This window comes from Sturnus vulgaris, chromosome Z (genome assembly GCF_052056855.1).
Source record: "Sturnus vulgaris isolate bStuVul1 chromosome Z, bStuVul1.hap1, whole genome shotgun sequence".
Taxonomy (NCBI): domain Eukaryota; kingdom Metazoa; phylum Chordata; class Aves; order Passeriformes; family Sturnidae; genus Sturnus; species Sturnus vulgaris.
In genome coordinates this window covers 6,953,489-6,970,478 of record NC_142283.1, presented here as the reverse complement: position 1 = coordinate 6,970,478, position 16,990 = coordinate 6,953,489, and the positions used below count along the sequence as shown (strand labels likewise).

The window sequence follows — 16,990 nt, the reverse complement described above, 5'->3', positions numbered from 1 at the left end:
TTCCTTAATGTTCTTTTATCAGCTTCTTAGGAGGTGTCCGCTCCGTTTGTCTGCATGAAACCAGTAGTCTTAGTAGGAATCCTCAGTTTTGGTGTTTTTTCCCCTTTTCCTTAAGAAGTATTCTCTAAATCCAACAGTGCTCCTTCTGCCCAGATATTATCCTTCCTCCCATTTCTCACAGCACTTGTTTGGGGTGGGGGGGGTGGGGGGGGAGCGGAAAGAGGGGAGAGGAGGAGGAGGAGGAGGCGGAGGAGGAGGAGGAGGAGGAGGGAGAAGATCTTTCTCCTGTTTAGTCATTAACTTGCACGGCTCAAAGAAAAAGAAGATTTAATGGGAGAGATCCTGCATGTGTGCTTTGTACTCACGGCATTCTTGCGGATGGGAAGATCATAGGGTGCATGGGTTTAATATTTGACCAGTACCTGAGAGACCGATTTTCGTTATTTTATTTTATTGTATTGTATTGCTATGGTTAGTACTCCTCGTTTGGTCTTCAGCTGAGCTGAGAGAGACAATGAAGTTCTAACATGCCTGACTTCTACCAGAGTCAGTAAAAGCTGAACTCAAAAATTTCCAGGAGATCACCTCAGGTTCACCACTCATGTGTAACTTCCTCGGAGCAGGGGAGGATCTCCCCCTCCACCCGAACCGGAGCTCCGTGGTTCTAGTCTCTCTTCCAGCCATGCAAAACTGCAGAGATGGAGAGCTCGAGAAACCCCACTGATGTTCCAATACCAGTCATGCCCTTGTGCTCAAATTGATTTTGCCTCACTCCCGCGTATTGATTTACTGAGTCTGCACGTAAACCCTAATTCCTCCCGCCCCTCCACCCCCATCCCCCTTTCCCCGCTAGACATAACCCCAGAAAGAATCTGACCTGGTGCTGTGGAAAGACTGGAGGGGAGGGGGGGGGGGGTCGCGCAGAGGTGGGGGTGTCGAGCAAAAGAAGTAGCTCAGGACAATGCTTAATAGAAACGAGACTAAATAAAAATGCAGGCTACAGTCGCTTTGTCTTTGTCTGCTTGCCTTCATCACCCAGATACCTTTCTTTGTGAGCCTTGATCGTTAGTTTCCACGGTTTTAAATAATCAGTCACAAAGAGGCAGACAACTAGGTGTTGGGAGGCATAAAAGTTATTTTAAGTGGAATTATTTATTTTATTTTGCAGCCAAAAACCGTTTCACCAATGTAGGAAGTGATTTTGGTGATAGTAGTACAAGCTCTCTTTTCTCCCAAACGCCTGTGAGAAATAAAAAACCTGGAGATGACTGTCTTTATTTCCAGGAGTAGACTTCAAAATACGTGCCAGAAATGGACAATTTGAGTGTCCTTTCTCCACATCAAATGCGAGCTGGAAGGGGGATTAAAAACCAACCACGTGGTAGATCTGGTTTTATACTTTGCAACCTCCAGCTCCATTTATGTTCTTTACCCTGCTCAGGGAAGATTAGCCTCTAGATGGATGTGTCTGAGGGATCACCTCGGGGGCAGATCTGCATGCAGAAACCGGTTTTTGTCATGGCTGGAAGAGAGCTATGACCCAGCAGAGCGCTCCATCCGAGCGGCTCCCCCAGCATCGCAGGAGCTGCTGAGCGCTCCTGCACAGGAAGCTTTGTGAAGGCAACAGCTTGGAAGGGGAAGATCTTCAGATCTTTCCCCCTTCTTCTCCTCCTCCCTGGCCTGTGAGTGATTCAGTGTCCCAAACCTTAACTTTTTGTTACCACCTTCCTCCTCTTAATCTCCTTCATCTTCAACACCTCCTCCTCTATCACTACCATCTTCTCCTCCATCTGTCTGCCTGCTGGATCTCTCTCGCTTGCTTGCTTTCCCCCCTCCTCTTCCACCTCCCTCCTCTTTCTTCTTGCCTTTTCCTCCTCTCTTTTCTTCTCTTTTCTTTCTCTTTTTCCTCCTCTTCCCCTACACGTTGTTGTTGTTGTTAGAAAGGATTCTTGCACCCCCTGGTGCTCTTGCGTTTTGTGTGGTAGGAGAGGAGATTGTCTTCTTTCTCTCTCTCCCTCTGGTTGCTCATTATTCAGAGAGAGACACAGAGGGTGAGAGAGAGAGAGAGAGAGAGACGGATATCTCAGGTCATCTGCAGCTGCAGCAAACCAGTGAAGGAGAGAGAGAGAGAGGGAGAGGGAGAGAGAGAGAGGGGGGGAAAAGCAGGGAAAGATGGCGATCCTCCATTGCTGAGACCTGGCAAGGAGCACATGAGACTCACAAAACAACTTCCACAACAATAACAAGAAGAGCTAGGCAGAGAGGAAGAGGAGAGGAGAGGAGGCAGCAGCAAGAGCAGCAGTGCCGGGACGCTCCTGTAAGTTCTTGCAATTAAAACCCATCTCTGGTTTGGCATTGGAGAGATCATCTCTCGTTTGTGTGTGTGTGTGTATGTGTGTGTCTCAGTGTGTGTGTGTGTGTCTGTGCGTGTGTTATTTTGTTTGGTCTTTTATGTCTTTCTTTCCACCACCTTCCTCTGAAATCCATTCATTCGGTCAACGGAGGAAGGAGGAAGAAAGAAAGGAAGAAAAAAAAAAAAAAAGAGAAGAGAGGGGAGCGAGAGCGGGGTGTTTTGTTTGAGAGAGAAGTCTCTTGCATGGAGGAGGAGAAGAGGAGGAGGTGCTGGTGGTGGTGGTGGTGGTGGTGGGAGGAGGAGGAAGGCGGTTAATTAATTTTTTGTTGTTGCATTACGGGGGGGCGGGGGGGGAGAATATGGGGAGATAAGTGAGATACCAGCCGAGCTTTCGGGGTGGGGGGTGCCTGAGAGGATATGTGTGTGTGTGCGAGGTCTGGATGGTGCTGTGCGTGTGGACTTGGATCAGAGACGGGAGACACACGGAGGAGAGAAAAGCTCCGTGCTGGCACGACCCAGGCAATCGGGTGACCTCTTTCTTCCTTCCTTTCTTTCTTTCTCGCTCTCTTTCTTTCTTTCTTTCTTTCCTTCTTTCTTTCTTGCTTTCTCTCTTTCTCCCAGGCAGTCTCCCCCTCCTGCTCTTTCTCCTCGTCCCCTCTGGCTGGTCCCTCGCCCCGGCGGCGGTGCCCCCACCGCGGCTCTCCTGGAGTTGGGATGCGGGGGTCCCCGCCGCCGTCGGGGCTGGGGGGCTGGTGGTGCCCGCAGGAGGTGGCTTGGAGGAGGACAGCGTTCAGCTGGAGAGCAGGAGCCATTACACACGCTTGTGCTCTCCTTTGAGAGAAAAGAGAGCGAGAAGGGAAGAAAGGAAGGGGAAGGAGCCCACTTCTACTTGCTCAGTTCCCCGATGTCCCTACCTTTAAACCAGGCAAGGGAGAAGGCGCTTTCTCCCCTGCCCCTTTCTCAACCCACCCGGAGCAGGTTTCTCCCTATCTCTCCCCCTCTTTCCCTTTCTTTATCTCCCTGTCCTCCATTTGCAAGCTGTCTGCTTTGGTTCCAGTCCAGGCTCCACAACACAAAGCTTCTCCTCGCTCTCGCACACATGCACACACACGGTCCACAGGCTCTTTATGTCTTCTGGAGTAACCTTCTCCTTCCCCCCCCGTGCCCCCCGGCTCCTCTCAGCATTGTGGTTTCTCTTCTCCACACAGAGAGATCCTCCTGGAGCTTCATGTAGTTGTGATCTGATAGGATTCCTCCCCCCCTTCCCTTCACCTCCCTCTTTTTGGGGGAGAAAAAGGGAAAAGTTTCATTTGTTTTTCTGGTGTTTGGAAGGGGAAAGACCTCCAAGTTTTGAGTGCTTTCTGCTCCTGCTTTTGTGTGTGCGTCTGTGGGGGTCTGTTTGTCTCATGAAGCTGCTTGCATGTCTAAGAGGAAGTGACTAGTTTGGCAGAGAGCTGTGATCTGAGTCAGGTAAGCCATGTCATGTTCTCTAGCTCCACCAGAAAATGGAGGAGAGAGAGAGTAGACAAAGCTGAGATGGGAAGTGCTCCTAACATTGTGGATGTCTCTCCATGTTTTGAGGCTTTGCTGGGCAGGAGCTGGCTTAATCATGATTTTTTCCCCTAAGGTTTTCCCTTCAGATTTTTTCAATGCACAACATTGTGATGGGTCTTCTTGCTGTCTTCATGCTATCAGGAAATGAGGATTGGAGGAAATTGCTCAGATTCTCCTTCACACAGAGAAACACATCCTCAGGCTTTTTTTCTCTGATGCTTTCATGCGGAGGTCACCTTTCTAGATATTTTTCTTTGGTTAAAGACCACAGGATTTTGGAGGTTGATCAGTTGGCCAAGTAAATAGTGTATATAAGCATATATTTTTAGATTTCTGAAAGCATTTGGAGGTAAGTGCATGCAGCTTGAGGCTGCTTAGGTTCTTCCAGAGGGTATCATGAAATGTCTCTTTTTTTCCTAGGTGATGACGCCTAATTTTTGGGATTTTTAACATCTCATTTTCAAGAGCATTCCTTCTTTTGGATGTGTTTTAAATTAAGATGGAATATTTCTCCCCACTCACTAGGTTGCATTAAAGTGATACTGGCAAGCTTTTAGTAGGTTCCTCAGAGCATCATAACACACATAATTTCTCCTGGAAAAAGCAAAACAGTTTTCACAGCTATCTTTTTTGGTGTCATAAAATATTCTTTTTTCCTGAAAACTTACAGCAACATTCTAATTGTGATTTTAATGTCATTATGGAAACCTGAGATCTTTAAAGCGAGATAGCAGTTGAGCAGGAATTTCTGTGCTTTGTTTTTAACCCACCTTTTAATCTGAAGCAATTTTGAGTAGACCCAAAGCAGACCTCGGATCTTTTCCCACCCACTGCAATCTGCACGTCAGCTTGCACAGTGGATGCAGTTCCTCAAAAAGTTCAAAATACATCCTTGAAATGCATGAGGGGGATACAGGGGTGCAGTGCTGCTGAGCTTTGAAGGCACAGCTCCATGGAAAGGTGTGAGTGATGTCCATGCATTGGTTACTCTGAGGTGTTTTAAGAACAAATATGAGCAGATGTTAAGTGGCAGGATGGGGGACCAGTGAATCTGAATCAGAACACGCTCCCAGATGTGCAGAAAAATCAGAAAGATTTGAGGATTGCAGTGACGGGTGATGAACTTGAAATCCGTCTCAGAGGTTAAAATCAATGCCCTTGTTTTATTTTTGCTGTGGAACAAATGTTTTAATGTGTAATCTAATATACCTCGGGAGGATATTGCTTTATCAACTGTGCATTTCTTAAGTTCTGGTTGCTGATGTGTTATCCAAATTACTGAGATTCTCTGGTTGTCTCCATCTTTCAGAAGAAGGCCATGGAACATACCACTTCAGGTATGTTTAATCTTATATTTGGGCAAAAAGAGAGGTTAGCTGCTCTTGGTTTTGGGGTTCTGTTTGTTTATTTGTTTGTTTTTGCTGTTGTTGTGGTGTTTTGGGGTTTTTTCTCCTCCCCGAGGTGATATTTTTTGATGCATTTTTCAGTCTCTGCACAGGTCTAAATCAACCATTGAAGAAAAATTGAAAAATTGCCCACTGACCTTTGCTTATTTGGGTCAGATCCCAAATATCCATCCCCTATATGGACTGTATGCAGAGTGCTTGTGGTTCAGAGCTGTGAATCTCCTCTTACTTCTGGAGAGGTCAGCCCAGTGCTGGCACTACAGGGTGCCCTGCAGACACACTGCCCTTGAACATGGCATGTGCAACCCAAGAACAACTCTGAGATTTCAGATCAGGGTCTTTATGGGAGAGCCTCTTACACCCTAGAAAACCAAACAACATTGCAATAGTTTCAATGGGTTTTTTTGGTTTTTTTCTGGGTTTTCTCACTGTGAGACTGAAACCTCTTCAGAGAATTATATTGTTAATGGTGCTTCTTGCTGTGGTTCTGCCCAGACAGACTTAAGTTCACCTTGCTGTTAAAATATGAGCTGAAGAACTTTTATTTAAAAAAATAAAATCCCAAAACAACACAAAACAATTCTGTCTCCCTCAAAATACACAAACAAGCAAATAAAAGCCCCAAAACCCATTGGTTTTTAGAGAAACTCCAGAGACATGATCTTAATTCATGCCATGGTGGTGACATGAATGTTTCTCCTAACCAGGCATTAATTTCATCATTCAGACAATGACTTTCAATTGCTTTTGGTTTGGGGCACACAGAAACTTTTATTGGTCCAATCTCTAATTGCATTGGTAGCTTATTCTCCAGTATTTAAATATGCTTTTCTTAATCACTTTTCTCACACCTACTAGGCATAACTTATGAATCACTGATTTAAAAATATGTAAAGAATTATTTGATTTCCTTTTACATTTTCACTAGCTTCACACCAGGTCGTGTTGATGAGAAACTTAAGATGTTTTGTTTACAATTTCCTTCCATAATTAAAAATACTATTTTATTGCAAGAGAAAACTAAAAATACAATAATGTGTGTGCTTAGACTGTGAAGAATATGAGTTGTAATGGGGTGCTGGAAAGGGAAAGCAGAGCAACTGCAAGTGGAAATGAAAAAAAAAGATCATTCCAATCCTAACCTTTATAACAAATTTGTTAGCATTGTGCACTTTGACTTAAAAGAGGATTGACTTTTATGAAGACTGATAAAAGGATGATTAAAAAGAGAGTTGACAAGTAGATGACTATTGTTCAACGTAGAGTTCTGGACATCTGGCAGATGTTCCTCTGGGCCCCAAGGAATGGGCAAGTTTAATTTTAGTCTTAAAAAGGAAATGGGAAGAACTTAAGTCTTATAATAGTACAACTTACAGTTTGAGGAAGATTACTTCAGAAAAGCTCAAAAGATGTCTCTTGAAATCTGGAATTCCCAGAAAACCCAGTGTAAATCAGCATTTCCTATTGGGTTTTCCTATTATTCCAAACAACATGTGTGGAGTTACAACATAAACTGAGATTACCTCAGTTTACTGTAACACTTTCTCTGTGTGGTGGTGTGGATAATTTCCTTAAATGGGCAGAACAACATTGCTTTGAAGTAAGAAATTTCATAAAAAGGACTTGGAAGTGTGAAACTGGCGAATAGCTGTGTACTACTCATTAACTAATATTGTCCCATGTTGAAGCTTCACCAGACAAACTTAGGGACAAATGCAATAGTCAAAATTTTGTGAAATAGTGATTGAAAGAAGCTGCTGATGGAGGAAGGAAGTCCTGTTTTTCCACAGATCAGGAAAGGTCTACAAAGGCTAAAAGATGTCTGTGTTGTGTGTTTTGTTTCCTTATATTTTGTTACACTTCCAATCCAGGAGAGGAAATAGGAGACAAGTAGAAGAAAACTAGGAGAAAAATAATGGAAATACTCCTTTAGCATCATATATTTCTCTTGTTTTGACTCTTAACAGATATTTTTCTACTTTTAAGTAGACGATTATGTATTTTATGAACTTGTTCTGGATGAATATGATCTGCTACCAGTGCCAGAACTGTATGATTTGCTTAACTTGCATACTTGATCCAAGAGGTGTTCAAGTATGAACTTTCAACTGCTGGCTTCAGCAGAGATGTTGAACTTCATCAGTCCAAATGCCTGCTTGCTTTTCAAACAGTTGCTTCACTCTGGGGTACTAAACAATCAGGAATTGTCTATGGGCCCACAGGAGGTGAGCAGGAGGTCTCTTGAGTGTTAATTGAGGAAAGGATGAGAAATTCCATCTTACTGTTCTTCAGAGAGTCAGAATAATTTTTGAGAGGGGAGGAAAAAATAAAAGTGTGATGGGAATGGAGGTTGCTTAAACATCTGCTAACTTCTCAGAGAGAGGAACTCAAATTGTTTAATCAAGAGGTGCTGGAGAAGGTGGTGTGATGCAAGTCCTCAGCTGCTGGCAGAGACACAGTTAACATTGTACACGGTTGAACTTCAGCATGGCACTTCTCCAAATGAGTTGACTGTTGAAAATAAAATGTTCCAGAAGAACTGGGAGAACAGGAAAGAAGTTAAAATAGCATGGTTTGTATGCCAGTGCTGAAAGAAGAAAAGGGGGGAGGAAGGGAGATAGATCGACTTATGATAATTATCTTGTTGGTTGTAGCAAAAAAAAAAAAAAGAAGGTCTTTAGTAGAAGTTTCCAAACTTGAGGGACCAGGTTTAATAGAGGTGGTCTTCATTTACGTCCTGAATTTTGGAAGTATTCTTCTGCTTTCAGCTTTTCAACACATAGGTAAATACAAAGTCATGTGAGATAGTTTTTGGGTTCTATTCCGTTTTCTTCTTTTAATTTTAAAAACAATACCAAAGATCTAAAAAGTCTGCCCCTCATCTCTCGAGCTTTATTAAGCTGTGCCAGAGGTTACAGCACAAATACATCACTGAAGGGATTTGAAGAAGAGGAGAGAGTTTGAGATGAGGAAAGGGGAGCCTTTGTGTTTGGTGTCTTACAGTTGAGCAGAATCATAAATACAATGTAATTTTTTTTCCTCTGGGCTCTTTTCAGCTCTCTGGGAGTTGAAGGTCTTGGTGCAGTTGCTTTGGTCAGCTTGAGGCAACATATGTTACTGAAGTAACTGGAAATATCCTGGCCTAATCACTACTTGAAGGAGCTTTTCTTTAAGCAGTGTTTGGGAAAGAGCTTTCCTTCATCTTGGTTTTGACTTCTTTGTGGTCATTTTTGGGGTGCACTGGTTATCAGAACATCAGCCCCAGACCCAGCAGCAGTGCTACACATTGTATTTCACCTTGATCAAAAGTCTCATTCGTTTTTGGCTGGTTTTTGTGGTATAATTATGGACCTCCACAGCTGCTGTCTAGGGGGAATATGGTGGGGTTTTGGCTTGGGCTAAAAGCAGCTTCTTAGGTAGAAGATGGTAAGATCCATCAGGAGAAGCAATTAATTAAGTTGAGTTTAGCTAGTAATTGAAGGAAGACGGAAATAAGAGATCTCAGGATGTTCAGGTGTTGTTCTTGAGTGGAGTCAAATGCAGTTTCTTTGAGAATACTTGTCTAATAGTGTCAGCACGAAGAATTGTAGGCACAGCATCAATGTCATGAGTGATTAGGAAGGACTTATTTAGACCTTGTTAGGGTAGCAATCATTGCAAGGCCAGTGTGTGTTGAGGACAAATAATTCTGAGAAAGCACTTGATTCACTGGGCTACTTCTATTAGTTTTGAACCAGTTAAATTAACAATTCAGTTCTTGAAGTGTGTCACTTGTTACTTCCTGGTGGAAAATAAGACCTTCTAATTGGGATTAGGTGTGAAGAAGCTAAGTGCTTGCATTATGTGACAGTGTTTTCCCTTCTCCTTCCAGTTCCAGGAATATGTAATTAATAACTTGATAGTCATTTAGATAATGGGTGCTCAGCAGCCCTGGATGGTGTATTTGCAGCACTTGTTACAGATGCAGGCTCTGTGCTGACCTGAAGATTAGGAAGTGGGATGTTCATCATTACTGTTGCTATTAAAAAGGTCTGGAAAGTGGCCTGAGAGCCACAGCTGCTGTCATGGTGTGGAGGAAGTCAGGCCTTCAAAGGATACAAGGATTAGAGCATCAGGAAAAGTAAATGGTAGCATCAGCATGAGTAGAAAATAGGCAGAACTATTCAGCAAACAGAAAAAAGTAGGCTAAGGCATGCCATAATTATGTGCAGTGGAAACTTGCTGCTAATTGAGCAGTGGCATGGAGTAGAGAGGCAGGAGAACGATTTTTCAGGACAAAACAAAGCAGACATTGCAGAGAATGATATAGGAAGACTGAGGATTCAGTGTGCTCGTGATAATGTGAAAGAGAAGACTTTGTTTTGGAAGATGCTAAAAATGGAATCTTCTGATGCACATGTGGTCAGTGTTTCCGTGGCCTGGTAGGACAATGGGAGCTTCTTTTGCATTGCTGGGATGAGCAAACCCTTCCTTTCCGCCTGCAGCTCCTAGGTTCAAAAAATGGCTTGGGGTGGTATCAGTGGCTGTGGAAAGAAGGCATCACAGGATATTCCTTTTGGGAAGAAGATGGGTCATCCTGGGCTGGACTGTTGTCATGCAAATGCTTCAAAACACAATGGCCACTTATCACAGGAGCCTGGCAAGCACTTTCCTCCCACACACTGTCCCCAGACCTCTCCAAAGAAAAGAGCAGAATGGGGGGAATGTAACACTTGGAACCTGTGCTCCAGCTTGTCAAATAAACAGCAAAGCTAAGGAGGGACTACTTGTGCTGGAAGATTTTGGTCCAGCATGATGGTGACGTGGAGGGTGGTTCATTTACCTTCTAATGACTGACTTGCTGGAGAATTTAATTGAGTGTGCAGCTGGGAAAGGGATCATTAATAAAGGCCTTGCTGTGGTCCAAAAGTCAGAATTCAGCTGGCTGATGAAGTTGAAAAGGGTTGGGGTTTTTTTGGTTGGAGTTTTTTTCCTTTTTTTTTTTTTCTTTCTTTTTTTTTTTTAATTTCTGCCTTCCTCTTGTTGATATTAAATGGACAGCTGAACTAGATCCCAGGTCAGAAATTCCAGAGGGATTGGTGAAAGTGGTTTATGTGATTGTTTAACTTTTTTGTCTTTTTTTTTTTTTAATTTTTAAATGTTCATATTTTTATTAAACGAAGTGATAACTGCAGTCTGGGCTAAACTTGGAATAGCCAGAGGAGTGCTGGTCTTGAGGGGGATGCAGTGATTCAAGGATCAGTACTCATCTCTAGTTGAACAAACTGCTTCTGGAGAGAGCTTAAGAGGCCCATGGATGTTTATTTATTTTAACTCAGATTCTTCAGTCCTAGTCAGACTCAGCTAGATTTGTGGGCCATGTGGCTCTTTGTAAGGGTATTTGGGTCTCTGACCAAAAAGAAAGGAGACCAAAGGATTGCTGTCCAGTCCTTGAAAACTTGCTTTTAATTTTTTTTATTCCTTCAACCATCTATACTCAGTAAAATAGGCATAAAATAGGATTTAACATGGATGTTGGAAATTACGACCCTGGTGTAGGCTTCTGCTGCTGTGTGTGTTAAGGAGATAGGAAAGATAAGGGAAGAAAAGCCTCCTTTTGTGAGTGGTCCTGGTGTGTGGGACTGTAGCAGAGCTGCTCTTCTCTTGGCCTTGTTTCTGTGTCACGGCTGTAATTTCTGTCTTCTCAATGTCTTCTCAAGTGTCTTGTGGTGAGTATGGACAAATATATATATATATATATATACACACACAATACCTACTTGGTGATGCAGCAAAGTTTGGAAGGCAGTGGCCAATGGAGTCATCTTGTTTTCTTCTGTGCTGTGAGACAAGTGTCACCGTGAAGACAAATAAATAAATAAATAAATAAAATGTCAATGTGAACAAATTTGGAATTATTTCTCTTTGTATTTGATTGGAAGCTCTGATTTTCCATTTCAATTTTTCCCCTCCCTTTTGTGTACAGCTGGGTGACTCGGGCTGCAGGATGTGGGACCCCCAAGGCTGGTGGGCTCTGAAGGAAGCCTTGCTTCTATCATGCTCAGCTAAATAGCTTGACAAGTGTAAAAAATGTAACAAATGGCTGATGGAAAATTGAGAGCAGCCAGACAGCTCTCAGCCTGGTTAATTAGCTCCTTGACTGCTGAATTGTTCCTGTCCCGTCATATGGCTGTGGCTTGCAGCCCTGCAAGAAAGGGCTTGGGTTCCTGGCCAGGAGAGGCATCCCAACCCAAAAGTTGAATTAATGTAACTTGAAGTCAGTGTGGACAGGTTCCTTTTGGTCTAAATGACCTTTTATCTTTGCTGGGGGCGGGCAGTGGGGAGAAAGCATATCGGCTTTCAGCTGTGTCAGGTCATGCAGAGGCCAAGTTCTCTTGTCTGTGATCAAGCATATGGTGTGAAACAGCCCAGTGTGCAACAGCACCGGGGCCTGGGCAGAGGAGCACTCCAGCAGCCCTTCTGTAGGTAAATGTGACCCAAGGCCACGCTCTGCCTTGAAGGGTGGGTGTGTTTAACCCTTCAGCTGGCTCCTGGTGTGTTCCCATCCTGGTGGGTTGAGGAGAAGCTGCTGTTGCTCAAGAGCGCGCAGGTTTCTCCTGAGACCTGAAATCGCTGGCTCCAAGGACATAACTGTATTACTGGGGCTGCTGAGAGAGTGAGTCAGAATGTTTGGGTCTTTGCATGGATAAATGGGTAAACCTGAATTATTTTAAATTTGTCAGATTGCGGAGGTGATACAATCCTACAATGAACTTTCCACGCCCTGTACCAGTGTGCTGCTCCCCTTCCACCGTGGGGCAGGGGAGGTGGGGGAGACAAAAGATTTTCAGTGTGTTGTTCTCCCAAGGAACCACATAAAACTGCTTGAGGCTGTACTCAGAAAATGCCTTTCAGACAGCCAGAAGTTGCTTGGCAAGATGTCAGGCAGGTTGACCAAAGGTTGCACAAGTTGTGCTCCTGCAAAATGAACGTGCAATGTTCATGTTGCCCTCCATGGTTCTTCAGTGCTTCCACAGGTTCACCAGTAGTGTACAGGAATATAGTTTGCTTGCTGGTATTCTGGTGTTATCTCTGAAGATACTTATTTTAAGAATTCATGTCTACATAGGTTTGTTAATACTGTACTGTAATATCAGATGGGCTGCTGAGACCTCAAGGGGGTGAGGAATCTATTTTTAGTGTGTTTGAAGGGTAGATGATGTTTCAGGTTGTGGAATGACTTTCTAGGGGGCCTGTCACCATATACTGAAGTTTTGTATGTCATGGCAGTGGAGGCCAGTCATATGATGATGAGTTAGTAACTTAAATGGGACATTAAAAAAAAATCCTGCTCTTTGGGGAAATTTTAAAGATAGATGGAGCTAAAATGTCACACTGCCTGTTCTCATGCTTGTTGCCTTGATGTGCTGAAGACATCTAATCCTCTTTACAGGTGAATTAAGCAGTCTGCTTATGAGCTGAAGGCAATACCTGCTGATCTGTTGACATCCAGATTGGAGGGTTATTCATGTCTCAGTAAGACTTTTAGTAATGGATGACCACAAGAACATTTTAGCTGCCCAGGTGGTGTGAAGAAGACTGTTTGTGATCTCCTTCCACATCAGAAGTTAGTCACATGTAGGAAGTTGGGTAGTAGCAGTGCTGTCCTCTTTGAGCGTGTTTGACATCATAACCTGGAGAGGTTTGGAGCTTTAGGTTGAAAAGATCCAGCCTCAGAAGAATGCATGCATGCAGCAATCTGAGCAGTGAACCTAGTTGTGCTTTTGAAGCACTGCACTGTGGTGGTAGCCATGAAGAACAGATTTTAATGATTTATTATAGTTAGATTTTATGTGGATTTGCTTCCTATTTCCTTTGGAAGACAGCAAAACTCCAACTTCTACAGGATTCTTCTTACATTCCTGGGATTTTGTTTAGTGTGCAGGCATGTGCGCTTTATTTATTTATTTTATAACTGCTCACTGACACTGTTGGGAATGTTAACAAAGGCTTTTTAATAGGTCAGACCTCACCACTGTTGCATTTTCATAGTTACCCTAGTGCATTTGGTAGATAATAGATGAAGGGAGCTAAAGCCCTTATGGTCTAAGAGCTCATTCATGTGAACTCTCGCTGTGCTCCGATTCTGAATTTTCACTGCAGCTACTTGTGTGAGTAAACATTTGAAGATCAGATCCTTAGCTGCATGGAGTAATTCTTGTGGAGCTTTTCAGGGAGGCGTTTGAAAATTACATCTTGAATTGAGGATGCCCTTAACTTTCAACAGCTTCCACCTACATACATGAGATGCTCATTTGTGGTTGCATGTGAGGGCATGGCTGTAGCAGATTTGCAAGATTCAGCGGAAGCATATGCATAAGATAATTCTTTCACTTTCATTCATGTGCTCCTCCTTTCGTTCTCACTCTTTGTATTTTGACAGCAGGAGCATGTATGTTATAAATACTCAACTTTGACTTCAGTCAGTGCTGGCATGTCCCTGAAGTATGATTTCATGTGACTTTGCAGATGTTCCAGTGAGAACATTCCTGTTAATGTGTTGCCTGTGGATGATGTTCAGGCATTCTGGAGTCCCTCATCACTAACTGGGGTTTTGGAAGCCTTTTTTTCCTCTTAATTAAGGAATTGGCTTCAATAGATACTAATATGGTAATGGTTTGTTGAAGACAAAAGTGTTTTGGATCAGGAAAAATGCAACCTAGGTCCTTTTACAATGGCAGAAGTGTGTACCTTTGTCTGTGTGTACATAATACAAGTTCTATCCATGCGGTACATGCTGCTGTGGTGGTTCATCTGGCAGATCATTTAAATATTTACTCCAAAAGATCTTGTTCTCTGTTGGTGTGAAGCAGCATTTCCAGTTATTTTTAGGTCATTTCCATCTTAGCAACCCTGTTGGAGATAAACCAGATATGAGTGCTCCAAACCATCCCTGCGTTTTGGTAGAGATTAACAAAGTAAAACTTAATGGTTTGATCCCAAGGGGAGAGAACAGGCCATCTGGTTCACAGAAGGTTAGGCAAAGCAGTGCAGCACTGAGAGTGCCACAAACCAACCCAGAATATCTGGTAGTGTGTCCAGTTGCTGCGTGTGTGAAGCATTGAAATGGTGCTCTGGGATCTGCAGAGCCAGCAGTTCTGCTACCACTGCTGTGACGCAGGAGATAATTCTGTTGGGCAAGCATCAGCATGGGGGTGGATCTACAGCACAGGATGTGTAATGTCAACATGAAGCATGGGAGCTGGCAGTAAGAAGGAAAGCAGCCATTTCATGCCAGTGCAGGAAGCCCAAAGAGATTTTTTTTCCACCTTCCTCTGCATCTTGTCCTTTTGTGCTGCTTTCATACTTGGTATTAAATGATTACCTTCTGCTTTGTCATCTGGAAACTTCAGCCCAGTAGGGTTTCATTTCTTCCTCTCTTTCTCTTTCTGAACCTGTGGGGATTTTTTTCTTGTTTTTGTTTTTGTTTGTTTGGGGTTTTGTTGTTGTTGTTTTGTGTGTAGGTTTCTTTTTTAAAAAAACAAACCAAACACAAAGCATTGAAGTGCACTCCAGAAGCATTCTGATGGATTATAAAAGGGGCTGGGGGGAGGCTGAAGGGCTGAGCAGATCTGGAGAAAGAAGAGTTCAGTCATGTGCAAGTCCTGAGCTTCAGATGAAGCTCCACTGTAGATCCTTTTGGCTTTAGTGCAGACACAGTTTGTTCAAAAGCTGTAACCATTTGAGAACATTGAACTGCAGCTGCGAAATGCAGAAGGCATGAAATGCTGTGATACTGTGCAGACCTTGAAACTCTGTAATTACTTAGAAACTGTAGAAAGATACTGTAACTGTTCCTACTTTCTTTTTACCAGAAATTCACCTTTAAAATACCTTTATCCTATTTGTCTAACACAGGTTTTTTTGTTTGTTTGTTTGTTTTGTTTGGTGGGAGTTTTTTTGTGGGTTTTTTTTTGTTGTTGTTGTTTTTTTTAAATTTGTTTGGTTTTGGTTTTTTGTGTTTTTTTGTTTTGGTTTTGGTTTTTTTGTTGGTTTTTTGTTTTGTTTTGGTTTGGTTTTTTTGGGTTTTTTAAGAGCCAAATATTGTTACTAGTCTGTCTAAATCTGCAGGAAAAAAAGATTTCTAAATAATCTTACTAAGCATTCAATGGACTAAAACTCTGGTGATATGTCCTCTGTCAGCTCAGTCACAACTGGTCAACTGGTTTAAAGTTTGGGTTTTTTTCCCACCCATAACATTTGGAGATACCTTTCTGTAGCTGCAGCCTGGGAATCTCTGGAATACCAGAGCTTGCTTCTTGATGGGCACAGCAGAGCTGAACTTCATAATCAGAGCCCTCATGGTTTCCATTGCCTGTTCAGCAGGGTCTTCAGAGAATATATTAGAGATCCCCTTGAATGAATCCTTGTCTTAGACGCTGTTCTGTGGCGGCCCTGCAGAAGCATGACTTTCTTCATGTGTTCCTAAGAACTGGAGTGGGAGTGTGGGAGTAGTCAACCCACAGGTATGTTTTCCCAGTTGCAATTTGGAGATGGGAGGAGGGGATGCATATAAAACATGGCTTGTGTGTGAAGACTGTTTGTTCTGTTCTGCAGTAACTCCATCCTTAAAACTGCCCCACTGGCCCCTCTCAGATTTTTTGGTTGGAGCTATGGGGCTCTGGCACTTCTGCATAGGTGCACGTGCAAATAAATGACACTGAGGAATTATATGAGACTCGAGCATCATCTCTCAGGGCAGAGCTTCTTGGTTCCAGAGATATGCCATGGTGTGGCTCTTTCATCACCAGAAGTATTAAGGATGCAGGCAAACCAAAATACTATTTTAGAAATAAAATATGGCCACTCTGTTCTGTCCACCCATGTAATTTCTATTGCAGGTTGCACTTTGTAGTGGCTGGTAATTTTGTGCTTTTTCTGGTGGTGTTGGAACAGTTTTCAGAACATGCTGGAAGAATGTTCATCAGAAGTGCTTCTTCGTACACAAATGAACAATGCCACCAGATATTGTCTGCACATTTTCTCATACACCATCTCTGTACTGCGAAGAAAATGCATTGTCCTTGACTTTTTTCCTACTGAAAAAGGTGCTACTTGCTGAAGATAGTTTATTATAAATAACTACTAAGATGATAATCTCACCACAGCATGCTTGGCAGTCTTCCACTGAGTTAGCCTGTTTCAGCAAGGAGCTGTCGCTTAAGATACAAAGCAATCTGCAGGGACATATGATCACACACACTGACTGTTTTCTCAGTCATCATGGATGCCTTATCATTTCCTGTGCCTGTAATTAGGAACTGGAATTATTATCTGGCAAACCAGCAGGATCCACCTCCATAAAGATGGACCTGAGTTCCCACCTCACAAACATTTGGTTGCAGAGAAGTTCTCAGTTATGGAGGCTGTAGTAGAAGAATGTCTGTTAGACATGGGCTTTTTGGCCTTTTATTTTTGTCACAAGGATAAATGTGAACTACTGGTGAAACTCTTGAGATATATATATGCATACATATATATATATATACTTACAGCAGTCATTCCTATTAGAAATTACAGAGGAATACAAGCCTACCCTTGACAATGGTGTAGAGAGGTTGTTTTTTATTGTTAGCTTTGTTTGGGTAAATAATGACTTCAGGATCTCTCAATGTTTTGGTTTTGCCTTGTTTTGTTT

At 42.8% G+C, this 16,990-nt stretch overlaps 1 protein-coding gene across 4 annotated transcripts in view; it reads left to right on the top strand.

Annotated features, from left to right (window-relative positions):
• Nucleotides 1-1,940: 1,940 nt before the first annotated feature.
• ZNF462 (zinc finger protein 462) overlaps nt 1,941-16,990 on the top strand; it is a 90,987-nt gene continuing 75,937 nt past the window's right edge. For 2 of the 4 annotated variants that reach the window (XM_014883842.2, XM_014883836.2), the window contains exon 1: nt 1,942-2,317. The gene's annotated coding sequence lies outside the window, so the exon portion shown is untranslated. Of the gene's footprint in view, nt 2,318-16,990 lie in introns of all 4 variants that reach the window. The other 2 variants (XM_088156472.1, XM_014883840.2) reach the window with 2 other exon arrangements.